Here is a 26,119-nt window from a genome sequence, read left to right on the forward strand (position 1 = left end):
ATTGGGTATTCAAAGAGTTAATTTAAAAAGGACTATTTGTTTACCAACAACCATCATACAACACATTCATCTTAGTCAATAAAGAATGTCTTCTTCTCAATGCATCTGCAACTTGGTTAGTCACTCCACTTTTATGCTTGATCACAAATGTGAAATTTTGTAAGTACTCATCCCACTTCATATGTCTCTAATTCAATTTATATTGGCTTCCTAAATAGTGTAAATCTTTATGATCAATATACAATAAAAACTCCTTAGGAATCAAATAATGTCTCCACTCTATCAAGGCTTTAACAATAGCATATAACTCTTGATCATACACAAAATAATTCTGTTTTAGCATTATTCAATATTTTACTACAGAAAGGAATAGTTCTACCATCTTGACTCAACAGAACTCCTATTACACTACCACTTTCATCACACTCAACTTAAAATACCTTATTAAAATCAGGCAAAGATAGTATAAGTAAATCAAAAATATTTTGTTTGAAAATCTCAAATCTCTTATCATCTCCATGTGTCCACTTGAAATACCTTTTATCTCCTCTCATAGTCTCGATGATGGAATTACAAACATAATTGAAATTCCTTATAAATTTTCTATAGAAACTAGTAAAAGCATGAAATGATCTTACCTCACCAATATTTGGAGGTGTAGGCCATTCCAAAATTTCTTTAACCTTCTTTGGATTCATTCTCAAACAATCAGATAAAATATACAAATCCCAAATATAGAATCTCTTCTTCCATAAATGAACATATCTTTAAATTAAGCAACAAATTCTCCTCTATTAGCCTTTGCAAACTTCTTTAATATGCTCAAGATGTTCTTCCTTGTCTTACCAAATATGAAAATATCATCTAGCTAAATAATAAAAAACTTACCAAAAAATATCTGCAGTACTTCATTCATCATTCTAATGAAAGTGCTTGGTGCATTAGTCAAACCAAAAGACATAACCAACCACTCATACAAACCATCTTTTGTCTTAAAAGTAGTCTTCCACTCACCACCTTATATGATTATGATCTAAAGATAACTACTCTTAAAATCAATCTTGGTAAAATATTTGTCTCCACTCAAACAATCCATTGTGTCATCCATCCTTGGCATAGGAAACCTATACTTTATTGTTATCTTGTTAATATCTCTAGAATCAGTACACATTCTCCATTATCCATTCTTCTTAGGTGCCAATATGATAGGTATAACACATAGACTCAATATTTCTCTGATGAAACCATTCTAAAACAACTCTTGCAGTTATTTGTTAAGTTCTTCATTCTTAGTAGGGGTCAATCTATATGGTCTTTATTCAAAAAAATTTCTCTAGTCATCCAATCCGTACAATGACTTATACATCTTACTGGTGGTAAACCATCAAGGATATCTTTTGTAACAATCTCCTTGTACTCATTGAATAAGTTTTCAATTTTTGATGGCACTTGGCTAACATTGTCAGTTTCTATTGTTACTTAGCCTTTACTATCTTTTATCACTCAGCCATTTATATTTTCTATCACCCAACCTTTACTATATTTTTTTACTGAGCCATTAATATCAAAACTTATCCCTCTAGGAATTACAGCAAAATAGACTTGGTTGTTCTTCATGTCCTTCTCAAATTATTTCCCATTAAACATACAAGCTCTAATAGTAATTTTTTTTTCCTCATTTGGAACTTCAATCAAAGGATAAAATGTCTTCTTCACTCCATTCACCAAAAGAGTATATTGGTTCAATCTACCATCATGTAGAGCATATCTATCATACCATGAAGGTCTATCCATAGAATATGACAAGAACCCATAGGTATAATATCATAGAACTTCATCAAAGTAGTCTCTAATCTTGAATTTGACAACACATTGCTCACTTACCAAAAATTTATGCTCATCCTTGATCCATGAGACATGATAGAGTTTGGTGTGCCTCAACCTTTGCAACTACAAATTTGTAATCAACTCCTCTAATGCCAAATTTGCAGAACTACCATTGTATGCGGGAAATGTGGGCCTCAATCTTCACGCACACTTCAACATGATCATTATATGCAAAATCATCCCAAAATGAGCATTAAGTTGTTCATCCGAAACTATTCAACAAATTCATCTATTGCCTCCTAACTAGATGGATTTTGCTATTGCTCTCAGAATGAGAAGCTAGCAACTAGACCTCTACTATGAAGGATTTGATTAAACTATATGAGAATGAAATGTTATACATAATGTGATGCAATTAATCTAAGAATAAGGAAAAGGAAATAATACTATATGTATGCATTTTTGCACTAAGTTGATATTATAATGCAAGAAATTTAAGTTATGGATGTATGAGCTAATGGATAGATATTTCAGCATAAATTTTTTACAAAATTAATTCAACCTCTAAAATGAGGAATTGGAGGCTTCTTAAATAAAATTCTAGAATTGTTCAATGATCAAGATTGGAAATGAGATTCAGTTAGAATGGAAGCTTCCTTGTACAGATGAGGTTAACTGATTCATGTCTGAGTGTGATCGAGAGTTAACTTAGTCTCATCTCAGTGTGAGAAAGAGTTAACTAAGTTAATTCCATTTGAAGTTCTAGTTCACCCATAATTTCCATTTTTGAACCAAAGAGAAGATTTCAGAGAAGATATTTAATTTAATAAAAATGGAGATGACCTCATAAATGCATAATTTTAATTAATCAAATAATTAAACTCAATAATTAAAATAAGGATATTATCTTATTAAATTAAATACATTTAATCCTTTTGTACATTAGCTAAAGAGGTAATTTTAATTTAATTAAAGTATTAACACTTATAATTAAATTAATTTTAATAAAATAGGTTTAATGTAGCTAATTTGAGTCAATACTTAGGAATTAAATAAAGAGTGTGATTAATGTAGATTATGGTTTTCTGCATTTGACACTTAGGTCAAGTAGCGATTATCATAACAAGAAATACCTAGTAAAATAGGACTTAGGACTTATTAGATAGACCAAAATTAGTTTAGCATGGCAATGTACCAATTTTGGGGTATTACATTTGCCGTTCTTTAAATGAATGCGCGAGCAACATGTTCAATTCAAAGAAATCAGAAGTATGAAGTATAGATCAAGAAATGTGATTGGTTCCAAAATTGATTATACAAAGCCTTAGGGGATCTAGATAGAACACCTAGATATTGGAGTTAAAAAGCTTTTTAAGATAATCTCTAGAATGAAGCTTAACCTTAGGGGATCCAGATAGAATACCTAGATACTAGAGTTGATAAGCTTTTTAATGGAATCTCTAGAACAAAGCTTAACCTTAAGGGATCTAGATAGAACACCTAGATATTGGAGTTGATAAAGCAAAGACTGCCAAACTTCATAGAATTGTTCCTAGAATGAGACTCAATTCTCAAGAGTTGGGGTTTAGACTATCCCAATACTAGTTCATTGGAAGATGAAAAGATGAGTCATGTTTCATAGAATTATCCCCAAAATGATGCTCAATCCTCATGAGTTAGGGTTAGACTATCCTAATACCTCTCCATTGAATAGTGATCTAAAGCAAGAGCTTAGAATTATCTCTAGAATGAAGCTTAGTTCTGAGCAAGAGTTAGGATTATCTCCAGAACAAAGCTTAATCCTTAGAAAGAATTGGAATTATCTCTAGAACAAAGCTTAATCCCCTAGAGTCTAGATAGAACACCTAAATATTGTTGAGATAATGGGTGTTGCACACATTGCATAATATTGTTATTTTATTATTTTATTTTTATTATGTAATGTTGTACCTAGATGGATGTGCAACATGTAAAGATTCCCATGGAATATTCTTGATGAGTTTTATTGTAACATTGTGATAATATTTCATGTAATTATTTAATATTGGGGAAAAGAATTAAATGCCCAATATTAAATGTGGGGTCAGTGGGTTAGGTAGCACATGGTTTATGTAATACCACTTAGTGGTTTTGTGGGACTTGCTACTATATAAGTAGCCACAAGGGTAGTTGTTGTAGAGAGAGACTGAGAGTGAGAAAGGCAAGAGTCGAGCAGGACAAGGCTTGACAGGTTAGCCAAGGGAGCATTTGTGAAGGTTGGAAGCATGGCATGGGATGTGTGGATTCATGCTTGTTCACATAGTTTGCTCAGTTGTGGCTATGGCCATGAAAGCTTCCATGGTTATATGGCAATGGTATTTTTGCTGAATAATACATAGTGATGGATGCTTTTGGAGGCTGGGTTTTTTCCCTCAATGAGGGTTTCCCAGGGTATATCTTGTGTCACAATTTTGTGGGTATGTTGTCTATTCTCTTGCATGTGGATTTTTAATTTCATGTTTATTTCAGATCTATTATGGGTTATGTGGAAATGGTTATATTCTTTGTTGTCAAGTTTCCTTACAAATATTGGTCCATGAAAGAGATAACAAGACCTATCATGAGTGGTAGAATCCTCCCCAGAACAAAGCTTGATCCTCAGGAGTTGGGGTTTAGACTGTCCTAATACCCATCCATCAAACTCTGACAATAACTATTATAAGATTGATCAACTAATCATAAGATAAGATAGATGCCAGATAGAGGAAAATAAGATGCCCTGAGTGATGAGATTCCTTGAGTGATGAGGACATAAGATTGAGATTCAATTGAAGCCACTTTTGAAAGATTCAATGATGTAATCATCCTACCCCCTCAGGATTGAAATTGAAAGATGACACATGAGAACAATGATGTAGAGAAGTATATTGAAAGATACTAAAGAAATTTGGGGCTCAAAAGAATATAGAAGAGATCAGAAGGATTTGAAGAAAATTTGGAGTTGATTCGAAGTGATTTCGAGGTCCAAAAGACCAAATTTGACCAAAGTTTGACTAGAGTTGAATTTTTTGAGAAATTATGGAAAATTTTGAAGAAAATGTGATTTGAGAAGATTTCAAGATTCACAAAACATCAGAAAAATGGACTGCACATGTGTTCAATCATGTCAGCCCCAAAAATATAGAGTGTGATTTTGAGTTGTTTGAGTGTGCCAGATTTCAAATTTCATCCCAAAAATGGGTACAGAGTAGCTACATTAGCTAGGGGGTTGATTAATTGATCATTTGTGCAATCATAAAGAAACATGATACGATGAAGAAACTAAACAATCCCTTATAACGGAGGATGCAAGTAAATCAGTGATTGAACCATGTGCTTATGCAATGCAACCCTATGCTAGATGCAACCTTAGGTCTGGTTACTGAACTCATAAGATATATTTTTCATCATAAAGTGTTTAGCTAAATCCCAAATGTCATACAATTTCCATTGACATTGCAATCATGGGAATATGAATATGAAATTTGTTCTAGTTTTTTTGGGATTAAATGTAAGCATTCGAAGTACAAGGAGTGAGAATGACCAAAAAATTTGTCCCTTTTAATGTAGCAAGCTAACATAAGCATCAGAGCATAAACTCTAGGATAACTAGAATGTTTCTTGCATGAAGGCACACCAAACACATGAGATATCCTTCTTATGCTAAGTACTTAGTAAGTATTCTATCCACAATGACCCTTGTGTTCTTAACCTGAGATAGAAGTGTGCTAGGTATACTCATAGTGACCCATACATTCACTTAGTAGGATGATATCAGTATTTACTATAGCATAGATAATTCACTCAAACAAGCAAGGAAAAGAACCAATCTTGATGAAGAGTCCATATAAAATGAGTCCAGGTACATATGACCATCTAATATGAGATAGAGGCTCTTATAGTGGAGACCTCTTTTATATGGATGCTTTAGATCATTTGAACTGAACCAACAGATAGAAAGCAAAGAAAAAGATCATGTCTCCAATCCTCACTACTCTGGTCAAAAGAGAAATCATCAAGTGGCTCAAAGAGACATGATAAAGTGAAAGAAAATAAAATAAAGAAAAGCTCAACATATCTCAAACAAGTTCACCATCCTTTCGATAGTTTGAAATTGAGACCATAGATCTTGGAATTCCTCAATGATCTTTAGGAGCTCATAATCATCTAGACTTAGCTGAGATTAAGAATAAAGAAATTCAAAGTCCATAGCAATAGACAAGGAATCAAGCATGAAAGGTCCCAAGATATCTTGATGCCCAAATGAGAGAGGAGATTCACTTGTCAAAGAAAGGTAACAATAGAAGAGTGAATTGTCAACAAGTTTCCAAGAATTTACAACACTAGTGACCCAAGTCAAGAGTTAGGAAAGAAGCACAATAGCCAACTAACCAAGTATCCAGATAGATATATAAGAAAGACAAGTGAAAGACTCTCTCAATCAAGTAAGGTAATCAAGAAATTAAGGTAGCCATTTTAGAAAGATAGATCTGAGTATGCATATTTCAAAATCAAGGGACCATGGTAAATCAAGCATAGAAAATTTTAGGTGAGCCAAGAAAAAATGTGGAGCAATAAGAGTCAAGTTTAGCAATTGGGTGACACATCATAGAAAGTCAGGAAATGGTTTAGAGTAAGTATGACAGGAAGCTAGTGACTTGATAGAAATGTGTCCTACACACCTATGTGTTAGATTGGTTTTTCAATTTTTGTATTCAAACACAAAGTAATAATAAGCAGTAATTCAACATGCAATTAGTTTGAAAAAATTAGGGGTAAATACATGTCTCAATTAGTTAAACAAGGGAAAAATAAACCTTGCCAACACACATTTGTGATATCTAAATAACTTTCTACCACGCTATCGATATGTTTGATGTGAAATAATGTTTACATAGGTCAACACATTTGAAAACACTTGCCAAGAATATCTACCTAAATGTCACGATTCATTACCCAACAACTTAGCCCATGCTAAGTGCCCCCAAGGGACACAAATGATGAGTGTAGAAGTCTTGGGGTGATCTAGGTAATCCACTTGGATCGATTCTTGCACCAAGAAATTGAGTGGAAAAATAGGGTAGCTTCTACCCTAGGGTGTTTAGAAAGGATTTCTATTCATAGCACTCCTCTTGTCCTTGATACATAGCACCTCACCTTGCAGTGAGTAACTGATATCATGACCACAAGAGTACCTTAAGCATTCCTCCCTAGTCATCTCCTCATGGTCATAATCCCACAAGAAATTACACTAGGACAAACAAGTGATACATCTACTAAGGTTTTGTGTCCTCAATAGCCTTGAGTTTATGGTGGGTTGCAATAGCTGGGTTCACTTTTACCCACTTGGGTTGTTCCTCTTGGTTGCCCAAGATCAAGCCCACTAAAGGATTCTAACTACAAAAAATTAGATCCACTTTCAAGTGTTAAGATTTTTGATTCACCATGCGAGTAAAGAGCATACTCTCCTATCTTGATCATTCTTGCAAACATGCCAAAAAGATTCAATTACCCTTGCTTTTGAAAATCCAAAGGTGAGTCAAGATTTTTGGTTCACCAAGAGGGTGAAGAGCATACTCTTCTATCACCAAAGAACCTCAATCACAATTTTAAAATGCCTAGGAAGTGAAAGCAACTAGTATAGTGCTGCACATGGAATAAAAGAAATACAAGAAAGTTTGGTTTTTATGTGTTGAGCAGCTCTACAAACAAATTTTAGTAGCCCTTGTACATTTGAATCTTTGACATGCGTTCTTTTAGGGTTTTCATTTTGTTTGTCTTTGACATGCATTCCCTACAAGTTGGAGTAATGAAAGCATATACCAAACATGAGTTATGAAAACATTAACACATTAGCATGAGTTATGATGTCTATAAAAAAAATTCTAGCAATCCCCAAATAAGAGCTTAACTATGGGAAAATAAAATTTAACTTTTTTTATTCTTTCTCATACACATAAATAGCTTAGAAAATGTCAAAACCTATGAAAAAATCAAAGGTCAAAATTCATTATCATTATATATATATATATATATATATATATATATTTATAATATTTTAAATATATATTTTACATCTATATATATTAAAGAAAAATAAGAAAATAATGAAACAATAAAGTAAAAAATGAAAAATAAACATCCTACAAACCACTGTTAAGTTGTTGAAAATTAGAAACCAAAAGTGAAAATGCTTCAAAAACAACCATTAGTTAAATCATGATGATAAAAAACTAAATCTAAAAAATACACTTTGCAATTACTGATGCTGAATTTCATGCAAAATCTTGCACATGCCGACATGAGAAAATGGTGTGTACCGTGCAAAACCATGCAATTATACACTTTTTTGCATGAGGAATTGTAGTAAAGGGAGAAAATGGTGCGTATTGCAAAATCTTGCATAGGCCTACATGAGAAAATGGTGTGTACCACCCAAGAAACCACACAATTATACACTTTTTCACACAAGAAAGTGCAATAAAGGGAGAAAAATCTTAGTTTATTTGTGTGGGAATGAGATTTTTTGTTTGAGAAACTAGAGTACTATACGAGTGACAGTGATAGAATAATAAAAAATGCAGAAAACAAGAACAATTGAGGCCAAAAAATTGATTTCTTGGCCCCATAGTAGGCACCATAAATGTATGTGGGAAATGTGGGCCTCGATCTTCACACACACTTCAACATAATCATTATATGTTAAATCATCCCGATATGAACATTAAGTTGTTCATCTGAAACTATTTAGAAATTTGATCTGTTGCCTCCTAACTAGATGGATTTTTCTATTTCTCTCAAAATGAGAAGCTAGTAACTAGACCTCTAGTATGAAGGATTTGATTAAACTATATGAGAATGTGATGTTATACTAGATGAGATGCAATAAATCTAAGAATAAAGAAAATAAAATTATACTATATGTATGCATTTTAAAACTAAAATGATATTATAATGCAAGAAATTTAAGTTATGGATGTATGAGAAAATGGATAGATATTTCAGCATAAATTTGATACAAAATTAATTCAACCTCTGTAATGAGGAGCTTGAGGCTTCTTAAATAGAATTCCAAAATTGATCGATGGTCAAGATCAAATGGAATGAATGGTTGAGATTGGAAATCAGATTTAGTTAGACTAGAAACTTCCTTGTGCAGATGAGGTTAACTCATTCAGATCTGACTGTGATGGAGAGCTATCTAAGTCTCATCTGAGTGTGAGAAAGAGTTAACCAAGTTAATTCCATTTCAAGTTCTAGCTCACTCATAATTTCCATTTTTGAGCTGAAGAGAAGATTTTAGAGAAGACATTTAATTTAATAAAATAGGACATGACCTCATGAATGCATAATTTCAATTAATTGAATAATTAAATTCAATAATTAAAATGAGGACATTATCTTATTAAATAAAATACATTTAATCCCTTTTTACATTATCTAAAGAGGTAATTTTAATTTAATTAAAGTATGAACACTTATAATTAAATTAAACTTAATAAAATAGGTTTAATGTAGCTAATTTGAGTCAATACTTAGGAATTAAATAAATAGTGTGATTAATGTAGATTAGGGTTTTCTACATTTGACACTTAGGTCAAGTAGCAATTATGAGAATCATAATTTCCTAGTAAAATAGGACTTAGGATTAATTAGATAGACTAGAATTAGTTTAGCATGGCAATGTGCCAATTTTGGGGTATTACAGCCACTATCAACGATCACTTTATAACATTTTCCTGCCATCTTACATTTGGTTTTGAAAATAGTTCTCCTCAAGATAGATTCATCATCAACTCTTTCAATACACAAAGTTATCCTTACCATCAAGTTCTCTCTAGCCTTAGATCTACTCTATAAAACCTCAAGATCTCCTTGAATCACAACATTTATGTTACCATTTTCACTCTCACCAGAGTATTTACACTCGAAGGATCTATGCCCTTGTTTACCATATTTGAAATAGTTACCATGAAAACCACCTCTGAGGTAAGAACTACCTCTTCCTTGGTAAGAACTAGTATTTCCTTGATAAGAATTATAACTTTTCACCTCGGTCTTTCCTTTATCTTCACTCTTCCATTCAAATTTACCCTTATCTTGCACAAAATTGTTAGATTTTTTACTTTCTTCATAGGATTTACCTCTTCCTTTTAGGAATCTACCACCTCTACCTCTCTGTCTTTTCTCATGCTCCTTTTTTAAGATCTCCTCATCTTTTAGGGCATATTGGTATGCCTCCTCTACACTATCCAATTTTAAAAATATTATTTCATCATGAATTCCAAGTTTAAACCCATTCACATACCTTGCAAATTTTAAAATATCATCATCTAGATGTGAAAATCAGATTTCTAATCTATAGAATTCCTCAGTATACTCCTTCACAGCTATGTCCTTTTGTCTCATATTTTGCATCTTCCTCAATAGAATAACTTGGCAATAAATAGGAAGGAACTTCTTCTTCACCTTGTTCACCATTTTAAACAAGGTTTTGATCTTTTTTCCCTCTTCTTTGTCTATCAGTTTGGAAATCCTTCCACCATAGTCAGGCATGACCTTTCAGCCTAGTGACTGCAATCTTCACCTTCCTATTATCAAGGGTGCTTTCAAACTCGAAGAACCTTTTCATATCAAAGATCCAATCCAACACAACATTGGTATCTAACTTTCCATCATAAGGAACAACTTCCATAGTAGGCTTCAAATGCTCCCTTTACAAAACCCCCAATAATCTTTCCTTATCTTGATCTTCCTTAGGTTCTAGATTAGGGTTTGGTGCCACTTCTTTGTCATCACTCACATAATCAGGATGTGTTCCTCTCCTTTGGATTGTCTCTACAACATCCAATATAAGTACAATCTATCTCAACATGTTCAATATGGAATTATCATCATTTCATCTACCTCAAACCATTTTGACAAACATGTTCTTGCAAGATCGTAACCCACTGCTATACATAGGTGAAATACGTAGATCTACCACCCTACAACCAAAATCAATTAGGGTTCTACATGATCCTTTTTCCAAAAGGATGAACCTCAAGCTATGATACCACTTGATGTTGAGATGATTGGAACATTAGGGACAAAGGCACACCTAATGGTCCAAACACCTTGCTGAGTAAACACAATGGAAGAAAAACATAGAGAACAACACCAAGGAGAGAAGAAACATGAATGTTTTTATTGATCCATCATAATATCAACAAACATGCCTAGCTATGAGCCCTTTTGGGTTATGACCAATAAAATATTAGATATACATCAAAATTCATCCAACATGATAGGTATGTAATTTGATATCCAGACTCTCACTTGCTAACTTTTATGATTCTTCTACTTGATCTTCTATGTCCTCCTCTCTACCTAAACCTAAACTAGACTTTCTACTTATACTTGTCAAAATAGCTTACAGAAGATTCTAGATCATTACATAAGAGAAGGATGATCTCATAATGGTCTCCACACATTCCAATGCATGATCTTTACATCAAATTTACAACTCAAATTAAATACATAAGTCATCTCATACTAGGAACCAATCATAAGAAAACTCTATCAAAGAAGGAATTGTGCATCAGAAAACCAATAGGTTCAATTGTCACTTGAAGAAATTTGACAATGAGAAAACTTGGCCAAAGAATAAGCTCATCTATCATAGAACTTGATCAAATAAGAAACTCAACCAACATAGGAAACTCGATCACTATTGCAATCAACAATCATTGCGCTTGGCTAATGTTGGATTTTGGCAACAGTTGCAACTCAAAAATAACTAATAGAATGCACAAAGATGAGTAGGATAGAAATGCAACCTAGGATTCTCCTACATCATTGTAACATCATTAGATGAAGCCACAACCATATTTTTATTTTTTTCCCTAGTCCTTTTACCAAACCTGTCCTTGTTGTTTGAAGGAATCCTTTTTTTATTAGGAACTTTAGTGATGCTATTCTCCCCATGTGAGTTTTCCAATTTCTTGATAATAATTTTTATGTGATTATTTGATGCCTTAACAATACCTCTTAGAGTGTCTTCAATGTTAGTTACCTTTTTGTCTAGCTCCAAAACCTTAGCCTCCATCCTATAGTAAGCCTCCATGTCAATTATGGATCCCATATTAGGGCTTTCATTATTAGAAACATTAGAAGCCCTCTTATTATTCATTTTACCTTCCAGAGAATGCATCCTATCATTTATGTCACTGATCTCATGATTCAACCATTTGATGGACTTGAAGTTGTCCAACGTGCTATTTATAGAATTGTTAAGCACACCTATCTTCTCCTCTTTTTAAGAGTCACTGAGGATCAAAATAGAGGAATCAATTAGTTCCTTGATATTATTTTTACCAAGCTCTACCTCACTAACGATAAGATAAATTGTTTCTCTAGCAATGCTCAATCTCACATCATTCATGTCCAAATTCTTTTAGGCAGTCTTCTTGATCCTTAACAAGGTGCCAGTTACAATTGGGGCATAAAAAAAAAGAGCCCAAGTCTCCATTGGATGGGAAATTTTAATGCCCTGTTTGTCCTCATTATTAGGAGATTCATCCTTATATTAATCCTAGATAAGTTGTAGAGGAGAATTCATTACCTTCTTGTCACTTTCATCGTTCTGCTCCTTTTTCTATCTCTTCTTGAAAGACTAAAGATTCTTGTTGATGCCCACCTCATCATTCCAAGTTGGAATCTCATCATCATTCTCATCACAATCATCAAAAGAGATAACCACTTTAGCTTCTTTCTTTTCTGTAGGGGTCTTAATATTTTTCCTAATAAAGCTTACTCTCTTCTAATTCTTCTTAGTCTTGTTTCCTTGTTTCTTCCTAGTAGTGCCCATATCCTCCTCATTAGTCTCCATATCTCCCCGCCTTCATATTAATCCTCATTCCAGGATATCACTATCTTGGTCTATCTCTTAGCTAGGGAAACTTTCATATATTTCTTGGTAGAAGTCACAAGGGATTTAGAAGTAGAGTCCTTTCCCTTACCCTTGGTATTGGTATCTTCAATTTCCTTTGAGTGCATACCCTCATTATCTTTTGTAATAGAAAATCCCTCAGAATCCTCAAAATCATCCTCAACAACATCTACCCCACCCTTCTCCTCAGTAAAATTCCCCACAAAATAGGCCCTAATATGCTTGTAAATGAGTAACATGAGACCATTATAGAGGGGTGGGTAAGAGAGCACATTTTTCCTAATATCATTTATGCTAACATTAAAATATGAATACAAGTAGAAAGGGATATAAATATTTATTCCATGCCTAAAATGATTTAGAATGGAAAAATGGTGGAAACACAACCTAGTGAACTTACCATCCGGAATCACATAGTAGAAAATAGCCCTCAGAAAAAAATGCCAAAGTTACTTAATCCATTTTAGTTGAAAATAAATTTTACTTGTAATTTGATCAGGGCTTCATTCTCACCTTAATCCTTAGGGAAATCATCAATAGTAGAATCTAAAAAATTGTGATCCCTGTAGATTTTTTTTGTCCACTATTGGAATGCCTGTCACTTTAGAAATGAGTTCCTTAGTAATAGTGACACTATGACCACCCATATTTAGCGTTCCTTCTTTCTAATTCCTCAAAAAAAATTGCAAAACTTTCGGATTAACACCATGCAATCTCTCCATGAATGGGGTAAGACCACCCTTCTGAGGAATTTTCCAAACCTTAGTTCTTCTTTTACATTTGTCACAATTTGACAACTCTTGTCTCTTATGCTGCCCACCCATATTGTTACTCTTCAACTTACTAACTAGCCCTCTGTCACAAAAGAGGAAATTTTTCGCACCTAAGTCTAGTTCTAGGGCACAAAAAAACACCTAGAATATGTGTGAATAAAAGGTGATTTGGCATTTTGTAACCATAAAGTAATCCTTTTTGAGTACTTCCATTTTTCATTATTTATGAAGCCTTCATTCCATTAATTAAGTCATAATAAATACATGACATGACCTCCAAAGGTGAATTCATGTCATCCTGCCATATCATCTTATGATTACCCTTCACTTTCATATTGGAAATTGCATCAGTACCCATATTCAACTCCCTATAAACATGTGATATATTATAATTTTCCATTGTTCTAAGGATATAAAGGGTTTCCTTTATGGTTTTATCTATAGTCCATGAGGGAACAAATGACCCTTTAAGGAAATTAACAATATTAATTGAATCACCCTCCATCTAAATCTTGGTGATCCCATTATCTATAGCTGATTTGGTAATTTGAAGGGCAACCATCAACTTTGCTAAGTGATTAGTTTGAGTCCAGGTCATAAATAGTTTGTTTTTGAAATTAAAAGCGACCAAAAACAAGGGGGTCAACCCATATACAATCAAAAAGCTGGTAACTAGCACATTACTAGCCAAAAACATCAGTAGACAAAAGAAAAACTAAGCAAGGTTCCAAAAGTTTGTAGAAACAACCATAGACTAGCAGCTAAGCTAACACCATAAAGGAAATAAACTAACTATGAAAGTTCCACAAAAAACAAAATGGCAACCAAGCCAACCCAAGCCATAATTACAGCTGAAAACTAGCAAAACCAATATCGCCAATAAGGCATTAAAAGTCTTGGATCCAAAGATCCTAATAACTGATAAAAACATAAAAAAACTTAGTCTTCATTTTTCCCTTTCCCATTTGTGTGTAGTAGGATCTAGACCTAGTCATCAGAAAGGAACTTGAAGAGCAACTTATGGCCCTCCATATCGAAGCCCATGTCCTCTTTTTCTTGTGCCAGGAATTCAAGGGTAGTGGCAACAACATGGGTAACTTTAAGACTGAATTTGGAGAAGGTAAAGAACCCCTCCTCCAAAACTTTAACCCTTTTTTCTAGGTACATGTATTGCTCCTCCATTGCCTCGGTCCCATCCTTAGGCTCCATTTCACCATTTGCAGCATCCTCCTTCATTTTTTGCACCTGTAATCTATCTTGCAAAACCCGTGGGTTAGAGGAAACCTTCGAATTATCCTAAATAGGGGATGAAATGGTTATGGGGGAATTATCCCTCTTGTTTTTCTCCTTAAAAAAGGTAATGGGTTTGAGGGAGAAGCTGACATACACATGGGTGGTCTTAGTTTTCATTGCTTTTCCAGTAGACACCTAGGTCTAAGTATCATCCATAGAATTATCTCTAGAGTTAAAACTTTTCTTGCCATGCACATTACCATCATCCTTCTTTGATTTGGAAATATCTTCCTCCTCCCTTCTATCACTATTATTTCCAAAACTATCTTCCTCAACCTCCTCAACTGGGTATCTAATGGACTTCTGTTTGCTCCTAGCCTGGGTTTGAGCAAGCCTACCAGATCTTCTCCTAGATTTACCCCCAGTTTCCTCCCCTAAATCCTCTCCAAAAACCTCCACCAATTATTTAATTTTGATCTTCTTGTTTCCCTTTTGTTCCATGACTATATCAAGTTTTTTCTTTTCCTTATTTTCCTTACTAGGGGATGGCATGGGGGTATGAATTTTTGTCCTTGTACTTGAGCTTGGGGGGGAGTTTTGACCATGGCGTGGGTTTTCCACAACCACTTTTCTAGGGGGGCACAAGGTGAGGTGAAACTGATAAAGGCAAAAGATTAAGCCTTGATGAATTATGGTGAAATTTAAACCTTTACTCCTTTTTTCCCTAACATCAGTAACCATGTCCTCAAGAGAATGCAACAGAAAAAAAGGAATAGAAATGAAATTCCTATTTCTAAAATGGTTCAATAGAGGGAAATGGTAGTAATAGCATACACCAAACCTACCCTCTAGTGTCAGATACCTCATAAGGACCAGGCACACATCATCCCCGGAGATGGGTAACTTGTCTCCTTTGAACCCTCCTCTGTAATGAATCGACTCCTCATCTTTCATGAAGAAGCTATTCATGCTGGCCTCGTCAGTAATTTTGGTAACCTTTCTCCATTTTTTCCCCTTCATGGAGAGGCTAGTTGCCATGGTGATAACTTCCTTAGTGACTTGGAAAATGATACCATCGATGGTAACCTTCCTATCACTCTAGCCATTCACAAACTAGAGTGTGCAATTCTCATCATACCCAACCATTGACTGCATGTAGGCTAAAAAAGTCTCGTTCTTCAATAAGGACCAGGTAGCCATTCTATCCTTAAAATTCTCAATTTTCATTGGTTCCAACCAATTTAGGTCCCCCCCATATCAATTCCTTCAATTTCTGACACCCCTTCTTCAGTAATATGCATCTAAACCTTTTTAGCTTCAATCTTTCTGCAACTACTCTCTGCCTTAAGCCTTTTGAAAAGATGTAAATAAAATGTGCAGACCCATGCTTGATGAGCTCCAAAATCCCATTAAAAGTTATTATGGGATTCGTGAATGTGTAAAATCATAATTTTCTCACCCTAAAATTTTTTGACATCTTAATTAATAATATCTTTTGTACTTCCCTTTAGAAAGTAATTTGAAACTCGAAACAGGTTACCATAATTATGAAATGACATTTCTCTTAATTTGTAATCACTCCATTTTCTATTTGTATGGCCATGTATGCTCTTTATTTCCAAAACACAATAGTTTAATTTAGCGACCAAAATTGCCATATTTCCAAATTTGGCCTTACTTTTAAAATTTGTAGACATCATCTTGAATTCTTCCCACCTTTTTCATTGGATATTAACAACCTTATATCTTCATTGAGATAAGTTAAATTCTCCCAACATGTGATTGCCATAGCATTAAACAACATGGTAGCCGCTACGTCTGCCACCTATTTTCCCTCCTAGTAGATGTGCTGCAGGTGGGCTATTTTCATTTCATTCAAGACTTGCTTGATATCCAAAATGATATTTCAAATCTTCCACCCTGATCTAGCCTCCCCCTTAACCAAGTCAATCACTAATTTGGAGTCCCCTTCTATTGTTAACTCCATAATTTTTCTTTCCCTAGTGAGTTGAAGACCCCATAATAATGCCATGGCCTCTACCTCATTATTGCTACCTTTCCCCACCTTTCCCTCATATACCAACAACATATCACCATTCCTATCTTGTAGCACACCTTTGATTGCTCCAATTCCTCCTTATATAGCACAGTCAAAATTTAGTTTATACTATGTTATGGTGGGGGTTCTCCATCTTGTATGTTGTCTCCTTCTCATAGATGAGTTATCAAAAAGGAAGAAATCCTCGTGACAGCCCCAATTTTCTACCACAAGGCCTTCAAGTCTACGTGGCTCCTCCTGTGGCATTTTACATTTAGCTACTCTTAAATTCTCCTTTAAAAAGTTGTTCATTATTCCAAATACCACTTTCACTATCTTTCTTTCCTCCCTAAAATTTTTGTTATTTCTTTCTTTCCATATGTGCCAGCAAACATATGGTGGAATAATATTCCACAAAAAAACTAATCTTGGGTGATAAAAGGGACAATCATAATTCTCCACAAACCATCCCAAGTTATCCTTCATAACCCAAACCACACCAAATCTTTCCCATACCTTAGTCCAGATCCCTAAAGCAAACTAGCATTCTAGGAAGAGGTGTGAAATACTTTCTTCCTTTTCTTTACAAAGACAACAATGGTTTGTTATATAGAATCCCCTTTTTTTCAAGTTTTCTAATGTTAAAATTTTGCCATGCTGAACCGTCCACCAAAAGAAATTGATTTTAGGAATAAGGTTAGTAATCCATACCTTACACCATGGATTGGGCAAGGGTCCTTATTAAACATGAAAGTATATGCTGATTTTATAGTGAAATTACCATTTGGGGTTAAGTCCCAGGCCATAATATCCTCCTGAGGTAGAAAGGGGAGTCTTTGTTCTTTTATCAATTCTTCCAGTTCCTTTAGGAAAACAATATCCTCATGTGAGTAGTCCTCCTTATGAAGCTTCTTCCACCTCCTCCCCCAATCAATGTAGTCCCCAATTTTTCCCCCTATATCCACTTTAAGAAGTTCCATTGGTCTACTAAATTTACTCAAGGCTAATGGTTTCCCATCCATCCACCTATCTTCCCAAAATCTGATATTGAAGCCATTCCCCACAATCCACTTCAATCCTTCTCTTAGTAAACCTCTATTCCTAACAATATTCTACCAAATATTTGAACCTCATGGGAGGCCATTATTATTTAGGTTCCACCTAAAGGAGGTATTAGATAAATACTTAGACTTCATGATAATTCCCCATCTAGTGTTTCCTTTAGCTAGTCTCTAGCCAATTTTCATGAGGAGAGCTTTATTGAGATCCCTCAATCTTCTAACCCCTAACCCCCCCTTAAATTTTGGTTTACACACCACCTCCCAGTTGACTAGACTTAATTTATTTTTCTCCTCTGTCCTTGACCACAAGAAATTCCTTTGTATTCTCTCAATTTTCTCCACCATGTTTTGGTTGATTTTGAAAATTGATAAGAAGTAGATAGGGATTCCCTAAAGAGCAGCAGTGAGCAGTTGTAATTTTCTAGCATTACTTAATATCTTCCCTTTCCAACCTGTAAGCTTCCTCTAAATTCTCTCCACTATCGTATTCCAGAATTCATTAGTTACTTCCTTAGTAGTAAGGGGTAGACCAAGATAAGTGTTTGGGAGGCAAGCGGATTGGCAATCCAAGATTTTCTTAATCCTTCTTTGAAGCGAGGCTTCAGTATTAAAGAAATAAATCTTACTCTTATGGTAATGCATGCACTGCCCTGAGCTTTCTTCATAATTATGTAAAATCATCTTCCAAGCTTCTGCCTCCATAAGTGAAGATTCTCCAAATAGGAAGGTGTCATCCACAAACTACTATATAACTTTAGTTTCAACATTAGTAGCTGGTTTAACACCTTTAGCACAACCCATATTAACTAATTTATAGAAAGATCTTCCTAAAACTTCAGCTATCATAATAAAAAGATAAGAAGAAAGTGGGTCACCCTATCTTAAACCTTTCTTTGCATTCAAGTTACCCTAGGGGGAACCATTTAGCAAGACATAATATTACACTAAGCTGACCATTGTCATGATCAGGTTTATAATCCTATGCTGAATCCTATTCTTTCCAGCACATCATGAAGAAAGTCCTAGTTGACCTTATCATAAGCTTTGGATATGTCCAACTTAAATGACATCCCTAGTTGCCTGTTCTTTTCCATAGAATGGATAACCTCATGAGTGGTTATGGCTGCATCCAATATCTGTCTTCCTGGCACAAATCCCTTCCGAGGACTACCAATAATTCTTTCTAAGAAAGGCTTTATTTTGTTCACTAGTACCTTGGCAAAGATCTTATAAATAGTATTACATAAACTTATAGGTCTAAAGTCAAGCAAGGTCGGAGGATTTGAATTTTTAGGAACTAAGGCAATAAATGTCTTATTTATTCTCCTTGGAAGCTTACCTGTTCTGAAAAAATCCCCAGTGGCCTAGATCAACTCTGATTTAACCACCTCCTAGAAATGCTAGAAAAATGCTCTAGGGAATCCATCTGGTCCTAGGGCCTTGAAGGCTTTCATAAAAAACACATCACTTTTCACATCCTCTTCAGTGATATTACCAAGGATTAGATTATTTTCCTCTTCACCAAGAATCCTTGGAATTGAATTAATCAGATTTCTCCTGATTACCGGGTTCCCAACAAAGTTGTCTTTAATAAGTGCTTTACTAAAGTGTTCTAAAACATGTTTACCATCTCTTCCTACTTTATGAAAAATCTCCCCCCTTCATCATTCAACCTTGAGATAGTGTTTCTTCTTTTGTGGTTAGATGCTGACTTGTGAAAAAAAGCAGTGTTTTTATCCCTTTAAGCCATTGGATTCTAGATCTTTGTTTCTAGAAGATTTCCTCCCTTTGAAGTATCTCCTTCCACTTCATTCTATACTCCCCTTCTTCCTAAATATTTTCTTCCAAGTTATTCCCTTTAGAAATGACACCTTGGAGTTTTTAAAACTTTTCCTCCACTTCATCTTTAATTTTAAATAAGTCACCAAATGAACTTTTAGCCCAGACTTTGACATTCCTTCTAATGTTATCAAGTTTTTGAGTAAGTCTGTACATCACAATACCATCTATCCTTATGTTCCACCAATCTTGGATTCTCTCTCTAAATTCTGGGTGAGACTCCCACATTATTTCATATCTGAAAGGTTTTTGCCCCCCCTTAAAACTATCCTCCCAATTGAATAAAATAAGGGAGTGGTCTGAAACCATTCTAGTTAGATTCTCAAGATAGGAGTTATCCATTCTGCTCCAATTTCTTGACACTAATAGTCTATCCAGCTTAACCTAGATAAGATCCTCTCCTTTCCTATTATTAGTCCAAGTATATGGATTTCTTCGCAACTCTACGTCCATCAAATCCAACTTCCTCATGAATTCATTAAGGTATTGCAAGCTCTTTGGACATTCTCTGTTACCACCTAGCTTTTCTAAATGGTAAAGTGGGGTATTGAAATCACCCATACACATCGATTGCTCTTCCTTCATAGTTTCAGTAATCCTTTCTAGTTTATCATACGTTTCCTTCCTCCCAATTCTGCTATTAGAGGCATAGATATTGATCAACCTCTAACATTGACTATTAGATTGGAAATTAGTAATAATGAATTTTTTTTCCTTCCAGACCTCATAACCCTTCATGGAGTTTAGGTTCCACATAGTGGAAATACCCCCTGAGGCTCCATTAGCATCCATATGTAAATACCCAACCCCTAACTAGATATAACTAGCTATTTTATCAAAACTAGCACAAGATGTTTTTGTCTCTTGTATTAAAAAAAAATCAATTTTTTCCTAAGAAATAATTTGTTTGAGAGAATATTGCTTCTAGGGATTATTTAGCCCCCTCAAATTCCAGGAAAGGAATTTCATTTCTTACCTTTAGTAACTATCTCCAATGTAAGTTACTTACCACTGGCCACATCTTAGCTAATTTGCTTTGTACTGGTTACTCTACTCGATGGTCTTCCAGCTGTCCCTAAGGCACCTATATATAGTTTCCTTCCCCTCCTCCTCATCTTCTTCTGCACTTCTTATTCTCCATTATCCTCATCTTGTGGCAAAGAAGGGCTAAACTCCTTTTCCACCTTATCAATACTTGCCAGTACTTTCGTAGCTATCTCTGTTCGAGAAGCTTTGACCATATTCAAAGGGGTACAAACCATCTCCCTATTATCACAACCATTAGAAGGAGTTACCAGCTAGCAATCCCCTTTTAGTGTTGTTGAGGGACTCAGAAGAAAGTGGAAAACCAATATTTCCTTGGAAGGAGTTTCCTATTGGCTATCCCCTTTCTGTAATGTTGAGGAACCCAGGAGAGAGTGGGATAATTCAATTTCCCCTTCTTCCAATAAAATCTCCTCCAAAGGCCTCTCCTTAGGTGAGAAAAATAGGTCCTCTAAATCCCTTTTGAAAGGGTATTCATCTGAATCCTTCTTGTTCTCCAAAACAACCCTCTCCCTAGGAACAAAACAATTTTCCTGAGTGGGGAGCACCTTGGGAGTAGCCTTAGAAGGGGTCTTCACTACCTTCTTAGACACCTCTAAAGGTTCCCCCAAGGTTTCAATAACAATCCCTAGTGAGCCCTCCTTCTATTTATCCTTTTACAATTTAGCTTTGCAATCTATTATAAGGTGACCAAATTGCCCACATCTTTGGCAAAACAAGCTTGCATTTTCATACTCTATGGGCTAAACTCTCTCACCCTATTTAGTCCTCAATGTGATAACAATAGGTAGAGTTTTATTCAGAGCTATATTCACACAAAATCTTGTGTAAACCAGTCACATTTTTTGCATGGTCAATTTATTAGCTATGACAAAATGACCAAAAGAATTCCCAACCTACCTTAAGATCTTTTCATCCCAAAATTCCAAGGGGAGTCCCGGTAATCTTACCTAGACTGGGGAAAGTTTGTTTAGCTCCAAGCTAGCATTAAAGCTCGGATGCCATTTGGTAAGAGCCAGATAGTGCTTCCCAAAATATGAAGTACCAAAGAGAACAACATTGAAATCCTCTTTCGTGGTAAATTTGAAATAGAATAGACCACTAGGCATAGCAAAAACACTTACACTACCTTTGACCTTCCACTTCTGATTCACCCATTTTTGTACCATCTCAATAGTTGGATATAAAGCAACAAATCTGCCAACAACACAAAGTTTGAGGCCAGAAGTCACATTGTCCATAATACTATCAGGAAGGGCAATCACTGGACCTTCTTGACCACGGTAATCATGGGATTCTCTAAATTGAGACTGACCATTGAGGATCCCACAAGAAAATTCTTCCACCTTGATAGAGAACCATCTTTTGAATTTTGGCCACCTCCTAGTGGACAACCAATAGAGCTTCCAGCCCCCAAAGTGGTATTTTCATCACAAGACAAACCATCAACACCAATGGACCCACAAACATTCATCGGTTCAACCAAGTCCCTACACACCACAAGAAAAATTTACAAGTTTGGGCATGGTGATAGATCTAGAGGCTTAGGGCCCACCATCATTAAAAATTCAAAATGTAAAAAGGTGGCAAGATTGCAAACAGGTTGCTAGTTTGATTGTTGATATCTTAAAAGTCATAAATAGTTTGTTACTGATGGTTGAGATGAAATGTTTTTTATGAAAATATGGTTTTGAGTGATTGATGTGTGAAGTAAAATTATGGTTTCAACATTAATTAATTAAGATCAAATGATATACAAGTTCTTACACTATTTGGAACTATAACATGAAGGAAAGAATCCTAGAACTTGCAGAGCATTTGAGCATAAAAATAATGTATGAAATCATGAAACCCAAAATTTGTAGTGCATGTCGATGTGAAGAGAATAGTAAAGAGGGAAATTGAGATGAAAGAATATTATCACAATAGTATAAAGCAATTTGATCTTGGTTTTTTCATGGAGGGAATGCGAAAATTCTAAAATTTAGGGCTCACTATTTGGATAGATTTTTAATAGTGTGATGATAAAGAACTTATCCTATTTGTGTTGATTCATTTTATTTATTTTTAAAAATCAATTTAATACTTACCACATTAAAAATTTGAAATATTATATAAGATTAAATTTCATAAATTTTTATGCCCTAAAAAGGTAAAGGTCACAGGCGAAATGATCAAGACAAGTGGATAGAGAAAAAGTTATCGGGGTTTTAACACAAAAGAAAAATATATAGTTTTTGTAATTTTCTAGAAATTCCCTAAAGAATGATTATTGTTAATGTTATTATACGCAAGCCCCAACAATGTATTTCATGTGTTCATTTTAGTATTTTCAAATATATTGATATATTTATGTATGGTTTTTAACATTTTTATGTTGTGACTTATGTGTTACAATTTGGTTGTGTTATCATGCCACTTTTATCATCTCCTATCCATTAATGAGAATGGAGGTTTTTTTTTTGGAAATAAGGGATCTAAGATGTATCATCATTTCATCATCATTATCACTATCATCATAATGTCCTATCTAGTATGAGCATGAGGGGTTGTCGAGGTAACAAAATTATTAACATATAGGGTCATTTTGGTGTACTATTTTTCTCAATAGACTAGTTGATAATTTGATTGGTCAAGATTTTGTATATTCTAATTGATCTAGATATTGTTTAGGAAATCCTACTTAGTGGATTCTATCCTCACATTTTCTTAGATCTTGATTTGTGTTTTCCTAGTATGCATAATAATTTAGGTGTTTCTCTCAAATGTTCAATTACCTTTTTATGAAAAAATAAAATCATGCTCTCATAGTTGAATTACATCATAGAGGAAACTTTATAAGTTCTCATATGATCATCATGGTGACTTTATCACATGAAATATTTATATATTGTACTTGTGTCGCTATTCTTTGAGAGTGGAAAACTACAAGAGTTATACTTGAATATAGTTTTAGATACATTTTTATCTCCTTGACACTTCCCTTTTCCCTTTCACTCTTCTTTCCTATCTGCTACCCCTTCAATTTGATCCTATCTAAGAAAGGAGAGGTAGAAGGGAGAAAAGGTGTATTGTATAGTGTTATAATTTTTGTGGTACCTTATACATATAAATGTGTAATACTACATTGAAACGATAAACACATATTAAAAATTTATTCATCTAAATTTTATATGGAAATCTTTTGAATGAAATAATTAGGCATTATAGTTGAAATTTTTGGGCAACTTGGATTTGAATAGAACTATAAATAAATATGAAAGCTATATTATAATCAATGACTTGATATGGATAATTGAATTAATGAGATATTTAATATTTAAACATTGCTACAAGATATTTCTAGCATTGACACTCTTGCTAGATGTTCTACAATAGTTTGTGGATGATACCTTTTTATATGGATTATCCTTTGTTAGCAAAGCTAAAAAATGGAAGAAAAATTTGAATCTATATACTAAAGTTTTAGGTCAACATATTAACTATCATAAGAGAAAACTCTACTTCTTCCACCAAATTATCTCTTCAACATAAGATAACTAGGGAGATGGGTTTTCAAGTAGCAGATCTTCCTAAAACCTATTTGGGCCTCCCACTCACGATGAAGGAAGTCAACCCATAATTCTAGAGTATAGTGGTGGAAAGAGTGCAAAGGAAGTTGGCAGGTTGCAAAGGGAAGATTCTCATCAATGATGGGAAATTACAACTCATCACAACCTCTCTCTAGGGAATCTCAGTCTTTTTAAAAAAAATCTTTATTTAAGATATCTAGCCAATTTAGAGACATTCTAGAAAATATTTAGAGGAACTTTTTGTGGTTAGGAATGGAGGAGAAGATGAAGTTGAGCCTTGTTAGCTAGGAAAAATTATGTAGACCTAAGTCTCAAGGGGGTTTGAATATGAGGACAATAGTAGGATCTAACTGCTTGGTGTTGAATTAAGAGAAACAAATATTTGGGAGGAAGGCCCTTTAATCAAACCTTTTACAATGAAGGTTTCCTGACTAGATCAAGGATATGGACTAATATTGTTAAGAATAGGAAGTACTTAAGGGGATGTATCATATGAAATGTTGGAGAAGGGAATATGGTTAGAATATGGGAGGAAAGATGGATTAGTGAATCCCCTCTGATATTCACCAATTTTGTCACTCTAAATGACCAGGGAGAGAATTAATTTGGTCTCAAGGTGGCCAATTATATTGAAAGCAACGAGTGGAAATAATTTACTATGGGTAATTTTAATCTTGTGAAGAAGGCCATAAATGAGGATTTTGGGTTCCTCCTAAAAGGAACCCATATCCCCTCATTTTCGAACATGGATAAAATAATATGGGACAAAAATTCTAGTGGGTAATTCAGTATGAAATTAGCACATATTAGAATTATAGGTGAGGCTGGGGCCTTGGACTAGAGCTACGTTTGGTAGACTCAGTTCTTTCCTAGAATTAACTTCTTTTGGTGGTCCATTATGCATAATAGTGTACTCATGGTTGATAATTGCAAAAGGTGTGGGTTCCAAATGGTCAACTAGTGTGTTTTGTGTAGCTACAAGGAAGAGACCATCTCCCACCTCCTAATTTAGTGCTCCTATTCTACTTAGATCTAGCAAGAACTATTTAGTTAGTTGGGGATTTCATGGGTTATGAATAGTATTTCTGATCAATTCATCCTTGACTAGAGATGCCCCTCATACCATCCATTTATTAAAATGATATGGAAATCTATCCTTCGTATGTGTGCTAGAACATATGGAAAGAGAGAAATAACCATATATTAAGGAAAAAACCTTCCCTACCTAAGGTGGTTTTTTGAATAACCATGAAACTACCTAAAGAATGTTCTTTGATATGGATATGTAAACCACCCCCCCTTCCCCCAACTCAAATGGATAGGTTTTGGGAAAAAGGATAATTCAAAGGCCCAAAAAAGGAAGGAAGGGGGATTAATGGAAGTCACCCCCCCACCCCCCCCCCCCCCCTCGAGTTGGTGGAAACTAACTTTTGATGGTTCAAGGAGGAGTGAAGGGGTGGTTATTGGGAGAGTTATCCATGATGAAAAGGGAGTTTACATCAAGGGATACATGGGAACTTGTGAGAAAGTTACAAATAATGAGGTGGAAGCAGTGGGCCTCCTTTGGGGACTAGAGATAGCTTGCCATTCCATAATTCAAAAGGTAGTTGTTAAGGGGGACTCCCTATTGGTTATTGAGGCTATTAAAGGGGTTAGCCAAATAATTTGGCATGCCATGCCAATCATAAGGGATGCCAAAATGTTATTAAGAAGGTTTGGTGAATTTAAAATTCAACATATGTACTATGAAGCGAATAAAGTGGCAGACAACCTCGTACGATATA

The sequence above is a fragment of the Cupressus sempervirens genome, chromosome 3, assembly GCF_028749045.1.
Source record: "Cupressus sempervirens isolate cs-2001-9-10 chromosome 3, ASM2874904v1, whole genome shotgun sequence".
In the NCBI taxonomy this organism is placed as follows: domain Eukaryota; kingdom Viridiplantae; phylum Streptophyta; class Pinopsida; order Cupressales; family Cupressaceae; genus Cupressus; species Cupressus sempervirens.